We start from the raw sequence: 8,118 nt of genomic DNA on the forward strand, positions 1-8,118 counted from the left end.
TTACTTATATCTATTTTTTTTCCAATTTCTACAGTTACAAAAAACTTTTAAAAATCCCTTTTTTTAGATGTAGCACAAGCTATGTATTACTACGCAGCACAGGCAATGTGTTTCGGTTATGCTATTAGACACGTCCATTTTGTATGGGCAGCGGAAAGGGCAAAAAATACATTTTTACAAAATCAACGATAAACTAAATTTAGCAATCTAAAATAATATTATCAATGACTATAAGTGCAAAACCAACAGTCTTCTTTGCAAAATAAATGTACATTAAATCAACCAAAGATATTTAAATACAAATCAAACACAAAAAGTAAAACCAACAGACATAAATGTAAAACGAACATACATCAACATGAAACAAGCGGACGCACAAATAAACACCAGATGGCGGTTTTTGGGAAGCAATATGCGTCATTGATTATTGGAATCCGGGATGGTTTGCACCTATTCTGTTTCGCCTCGAGATGTTTCGCACCTGCCTCGGAGCGACACATCTCACTGTATTTAGATATTTTTCTCGTATTATCATTTCCCTGAAATTAATTATTACCTAAACAAGAATTGAAATATGTTTTTAAAAAACCTATTGAAACAGTGCTTGTCTTTATGCATGCACCGCCAAGAGAGCGTTCTTGCTTGATTAGGATTTTTATTTACCAATTTTATGAAGCCATGCCGTTTTATATGGTTCAGAACAAGAGGTGTGAACTGTGTTGTAATAACATTTATAGCCTGTCATTCACTTGAGAATTACCTGTATTTTTATATTGAAAAATTCGGGAATGTTAATTACAAATGTATAATATGATATTGTTAGCATAGCTCTGTTTTGGGGATCATTTGATTACATAAATTATCTGCTTGAACTTTACATTACCCACCCACCCCTTCCCCTGTATCCACTATTTAAACTACGCCTATTAACAGTCTTATTCTTATGGCAAAAGTCAAACTCGTTAAAAATTTTATTTTTATCCGACTTTTTTTTTATTCTATAAATTGTTTATTTACCGGATGGCAGTAAATACAAAATTTACAAAGATGTCAAGTTGTAAAGTTTGCATTACTTCCACCCTGTAAAATTAAAGTGATACGAAATGCAACAAATGAGTGACAAATTTTACGTGAATAGAGGCGTGAAAATTTGGTTTGCCATAATTATCATCTACATGTATATAGATGTGCCTTAGCCTGACGGAAACGGAAAGTCATAAAATTCGCAAATTAAAATGACCTAGTTAAAGACATGCTTTCATTTTTTTTAATGACCGAATTACATTAAGTAGCCACAATTCATATGCAGGAAATTGCTCAAGCGTAAATTAGGTTATCCCCCTAAACAGGCAGGAGCTTTTTGCGTTTGCTTGATATTGAGCGCTTAAAAATTGTAGATAATTCCATATTCCTAGAATAATTATGTTTGGCAATCATCAGGTTGACAAAAATTTGTAACTTACGTTTTACTGTCAACTGTTCTTTCGTCAGTGTAAAAAGTAACCTACATAACAGCATTTAAAGTTTTGATTGGATTGTAGGTAGAATCTATCAGGTGTAACTTCAGTGATTCCCCGAAGGTTCACACTTATTTTGTTGATCATAATGCATACAAAATTAGCTCAGATTTCCCTGAATGTTCTACTGTCTCAAAACAATGACCCAATTATAATAGATCGGACCGTCTAAACTGTTCAGAAAAGTTCCAGGCCCCTTAATTAATTACAGAGACAAACACTAGTACCCAAATTATGTCCAAATTTAGGAATATTGATATGAAAGCAGAAAATAGCTGAGATGGAACACACACATACGTTTGGCTAGAACCAGACTATTTTGGACAAATTAAGCTCTTACCATTTTATAAACTGTATGAAATAATGACGTTTCTACTACCCCACCCCCAGAGGCAGAGTCACCAAAACTTTGGCCCACATATTTTCTTGGGTCAACATGATATCAATATAAAGCGTCATTTTATACATTTCCATACACCATTTGACAATTTAAAACCAAATACCACTGAATTTGAAAACACCGTGTAAATGCATACAGAATAACTTTAATCTAATTCACGAAATCTGACTGTGTCTTTTCTTTCTTAATTTGAAAAATCAGACAGATTGAGATAATGATGATAAGCAATAATAGGTGATCAGAAAAGCTTCCTCGAAAAAGCTGATACGGAGGAAAATTATCTTTCCTATAATCTAAGTATCAAGCAGCCAATGTAATTCCCCAAACAATCACTCCCGTTTTTACCCTAAAGAAAGTATGCTAAAAATAAAAAAAAGTAATCATAGAATATGTAATGAAATTTAGTCAATATTCTACGGGATCATATTTCTACAACACGCACGGAGAAAAATGACTCTAAAAGGCAATAATTTTTACGATTTAATCCAATTTGAAGTATTGTATATTTCTATAACCGAGAGTGTCATTTTTCTACGTAGGAAAGTGACCACTGGTCAAATTTCTACGGAGGTCTCTTTTCGTCGTCATACCCGGTGGCAATTATTTTTACACAAAAATATGAGTTCACCATAAATTTAGAACCAGTAAGCCAATCTGAAACAAAATAACTAAACGGCAGTAACCTATAAATGCCTAAAGAACCATAAGCTCAAAAGAATTCCACCCATGTGACGGTTTTGTCCTAAAAATTCGACACCTAAAGGGAAAAATGTTACGGAATTTATTACTGAGATGTCATTCTACAAAAGCTCAAAAAAATGCTAGTATTATCATAAACAACAACCTGTGTTAGGATTAAGGCTTAATACTCCATCACATAATTTGAGCTTATAAAGCAATTTTTAAGACGGAAAAGGTTATTGTCTTGATACACCAATCATCCTCTCCAATTCTAGACCCACGCGATTTTTTTCCTGTTGCAAACCTTAAAAAGTTCTTATCTGGTCGTTGTTACAAGTCCCGACAAGCATTAGCCAGTGGCTAAGAGGTCTGCCTAAATCAGCGTACCTTGATTCATATCAGAAAAGAATTCAGAGATTCAGATCAAATATTTCAAATCCCGCAGAATACTTTGAAAGGATGTAATGTTCAAGATATCGTACAAAACACATTACATATAGAACAACTCTCCATAAGCTTGGAGAGGGCATCAGCAATATCATTAAATGCACGCATCTCCATGGTGCATATCTGTACAACTTAACATTTAACTTCAAACCTTGAAAACTGTAGGAGGAGTTATCTCGACAAATGATGCTCCGTGTGTGCAATATATAAGTTCAGTAGCTGTCTTTTCACATAAACAAAATACAAGTAAAATAAAAACGCTTACGATCAATGCAAATGTCATAAACTTTAAAAAAGCAATTACCAAGAAATATATATATTTTAAAGCAATATGAGCTGTATTTTTTTGAATTTTATTTTGGTGCAAAAACCTGTTAGTATGGTAAGTCTGCATATAACTTAACTTTATGATAAATAGAATTTGAACAAATCATTAAGTTTTGTCAAAAGAAAGATTTCTCTCTTAAAGAATATATTAATAGCAAATCAATTTTGTACAGGACAACAGTTATTCAATTTTGTACCAATTAAGGCTTCTTGACGGATTTTCCTACAAAAATATGGCTAACAGAAATTTAAAAGCCATAGCATGTTTGCCATTTTTGCAGAAAATAACATTTTCTTAAAAAAAATTTCAACATGAAAATTGCATCTCATTTTGCTTTAAAAAAGTATTTCTGGGAACTTGGTATTAACATCTTTATGAGTCCTCATAAAAGCTTTTTCTTCAATGTTTGGATCATTAATCACCAACTGCTGTTTCTCCTTAATGCTATTTTCTACGTATTTCGGCCGTTTAATTTATTTCCCTTCGTCATAAAAACCTCTCACGTATATCAAAAATTCTGTTGTAAAACTACAGCATAAGCTTTTATGGGGGTAATATGTGCATCATATCTAAAAAAAAAAAATTCTGAAGTACGAAAGTAGCTAGTTGTCTAGTCCTAATTTCTAAAAAGAGCTCTAGAAATACGTTTTAACGGCAAATAATTATTATCTGATCCAGCATGGTTTTTTTTATCATAACTGAGTATGCTGAGTCTGAAAAAAAAAATGCTGGCCTTCATGAAAATGGCGTGAAGTAGGTCAAAATGGCGATTCAAAATGGCGGACAGCCAATCTTCAAATTTTTCTCTTAAAGTCTCTTCAATGGGAAAAAATAATGACAAACACTAATGAATTGATCCAAAATAGTATTTCATCCTATCAAACGTGTGCTGAGTCTTACAAATTATGCTGTCTTTCCACAAATGCTGTTAATTAGGTCAAAGTGGCGATTTAAAATGGCGGATAACAAAATTTTGTTAATTCGTCTTATATTTCTGAAATGGACATAAAGCGTGAGAAAAATTGAATATTCAGCCCAGCTAAGTTTTTAATCATAACTTAGGTGTGGATAGTCAGGAATAATATGACATTGTCGAGAAAATGTTGAAATTATCTTTAAAAAAGGGTGATTCATAACGGTGGACATCCAGATTTTATATTTTTTCCCTTTAGTTTCTGAAATGGCGAAAAAGCGAGAAACAAACAATAATAGTTTTTTAAATAAATTTTCAAATCAAAAATATGACGTGCTAAGTCTTAGGAATTATGCTGGTTTCCACTAAAGCGATGCTTTTTATGTCAAAATGTCGGACAGCCAGATTTCATATTTTTTTCTTTAAAGTTTCTTAAAACGGAAAAAAACATGAGACCAACAAGTTTAGTTTGGCTCAGCAAAGTTTATCATTATAACTAAGACAAGAGTCTTAAGAAATACGCTAGCTATGACGGAGATTCCGTAAAATAGGTAAGAATGGCCTACAGCCAGATTTCATCACTTTCTATTTAAGTTTTTTAACACGAAACAAAGCATTAAAACAATTGTAGTCCGGTCCAACAAAAGGTTTTTATTCATAATTAGGGTATACTGAGTTTGACGATATATGCTTACTTTTACAAAAATGGCGTTATTTGGGTCAAAATGGCGTTTCAAAATGGTTGACAGCCAGAATTCATAATTCTCTTTTAAAGCCGTTTACTGACATGAGACGTGTAAGTATTACATCATACAAATATGCACATGAAAAATTAGATTGGAACACTTTAACGAAGAAAAAAAAACAGTTCCATATTTTACTAAAAATTGTTAATTTTTCTCCGTTTTGTCTTATTAACGCGTATACCGGTATCTTATTTAAACATTCTGTGTTCATGCTTTTCAATATCCGTTTTGTTCCTAAACCTGTTTGGTTTTTTTAAATTATACCTTATGTACCGATTTCTTCGACCTGCAAGTTCGTGAAATACAACAAATGCTTACAAAGCAAAGTTTGAGAGAGGAGAAATATATCTGGACTATAAAACTGGTGTTTTTAGGCTTTAAAGACATCGATGTCATAAGCTTATATGATAACAGAGATACAATCAGGTACTTAGGAACAGTGTACGGCATGAAGAACTATTCTAGTATATGTCTGTCTCTTCCTTTAATACCTTTCCAGCAAATAAATCTAACTGATATATCATCATATACACTGGAAAAGTTCGTGATTCAAAATGAGCCGAGATCAACATATCGTCCAGCTTTATATATAGTAATAAGTATGCGCAATATGTTTTGGGCAACCCAAAGAATTTAACTCTTTTTAACATTACTAGGGACAATTTATAGATTGTATAAGGAATCAAGCTGTCTATGTCTTCGTTAAAGATAAAAGAACCTCTTGCAAAATTGTTAACATGTGTTTGGCCAAATGTGCTGAGGAAAGTATAGCAATGCGTGTCCATATTCAGAGGAAAAGGTTTTTTTTATGCTAGACCATGCCAGTGTTAATTTGCAACATATCCTCACAACTCAGTTTGCTGATGGATGTATGAACCTCTTTAAAGCCGATAAACATCCCTGTCAATGTTGTTGAAGAGAAAATGTTCCCCTTTATAGAAGTTTGAATTAGCATTGGTTCTTTTCATTCACTGATGTTGTGCGACACAACTTCTTAATTCTACAGCATATCGAGAAAATCGACAAAATAAGAATGAAAAGGGGAATTAACTGACCAGAAAATCAAAGAGTTCGAGAATTCTTTAGTTATATGGATAACCAAGACACATTGCCCACCGACACAGTTTAATTTGCTTTTTTCCTAAAATCAAAGCCCGGGAATATGTCCCAACTTAGGATTTGCCTTACGTTGCTTATGAAACAAACACACATCAAGGAAATGGTAGGGAGACAGGCAAATATAAGCATGCCCATATTACCATGCCCAGTCGAGATGGGATAAAAAAAAATTAAGTGATGGTTGTTTGTTGCTGGAACTAATGACCTTAAGATCTTATACCTAAAGCTTTCTTAGATTTGATACCTTGAAACTGCCCCACAGGTTGCAGAACCTTTATGTGTGAATGTAAACGTGCCTACTTCCCGGGTAAAGACATTTGCAAATTTCAAATTCACAATCTTCTCAATCCAAAAAAGATTGTATAAATAACATAATTATATACCGTAGCTTAATAAGGGAAAAAAATTCCAAATAGAAAGCTGGTGGAGTTTTTTCTATTAATACAAGTGTTCAAATTTGATTGTCATTTACATCATTAGTATTGAAATTATGATATTCAAACATTTTCCACATTTAAGAGGCCTTTAGTAGTCTATATAGAGATTAATGAAATTTGGCTTCTAGTATACACCAATTTGAATTGCCATTTTGACAAAATTAACGTCATTTCCATAAAGAGCAATACATTTAATCAAATTTGGCGCAACTTAATTATGATAAATAAATTTGCTAGACCAATTTGTGATTTTGTTTTGTTATTTTTTTCCATTAAAGAGACTGTGAGACGAAAAATGATGAAATCTGGCTGTACACCATTTTTAACTATTTATCGCGATCAACATATTTTGTTTGACACAGCACACTTTAGTTATGATAAAATGCTATGCTGAACCAATTTATAATCGTTTGTTACCTCAATATTTAAGACTTAAGAGAATTATAGAATTTAATTGCCTGTCAACCATTTTGACCACCATTTTCACCTAATTAGCGCCATTTTTGTCATAGCAAGCATATTTTTCAGACTAAGCACACCTTGATTAATATGCAAAAATAACTTTGCTGGACTGAATTATTATTGTGGTTAATTTATATTTATATTATATATTCATTTTTTGGAATCATCACACTTTAATTATGTTTAAAAACCATGCTGGATTAAATAATAATTATTTGCCGTTAAAAGTTTTTTTGGATTAAATCGGACTAGACTATAACAGGTAAATTAAAATTCTTATACAGAGACAATCTCCCTCCCTCCCTTCTTTCTTTCGCCCCCTCTCTCTCTCTCTCTCTCTCTCTCTCTCTCTCTCTCTCTGCACTTTCGTATCAAAATCAAATCTTCATATAACATTATACAGGGGATGTCCATCACATTATTCGTATATCAGTTACATTGTCCAATAGCTGTTCATCTATGACGTCACAAATATTGGCAATTTCCTGCAATTTTGCAAACAAAGTATGAAGCTACCTATGGAGGTTAAACATTTGATACCGCTCAGAGTCCTTTTGATCTCTTTATATCCATGGATACCATTAATAAATGTCTTTTTATTTTATTTATAAAGTTTAAAGGACAAATAACATTTTTATGATTAAAAATTATACGACGAGGTTGAGGGTCGGGGAACCCAAAAAACTTCTACACGGATTTTCTTGAAATTTTGTAGATAATGAGGATATATTGTGTTTATTTGAAGGAAACCCTGATTCCAGTGTTTTTCTGGGATTTTTGCCCCTTTATTTGAACTTATAATTCTGGTCATTTATTAAATACTATTTTGTCGGCGCATATCGATATATTTGGCAAAAGAATATATACATGTAGCACGTATAAATTTTACACTGTGGTATATTATGACATTGACACTTGATTCAGTATAATCTGAACAAAACTAGGCAAATAAGAGGAATAATGTTGCTCGTACAATCTATCACCGAGATCTGCCTTAATCTTTTGCATACGTTTAGAAACCTTGTTCAAGGTCATTACACACTCCTTACATTGGCAGTTCTTGTTAAA

This window comes from Crassostrea angulata, chromosome 9, assembly GCF_025612915.1.
Source record: "Crassostrea angulata isolate pt1a10 chromosome 9, ASM2561291v2, whole genome shotgun sequence".
Classification (NCBI taxonomy): domain Eukaryota; kingdom Metazoa; phylum Mollusca; class Bivalvia; order Ostreida; family Ostreidae; genus Magallana; species Magallana angulata.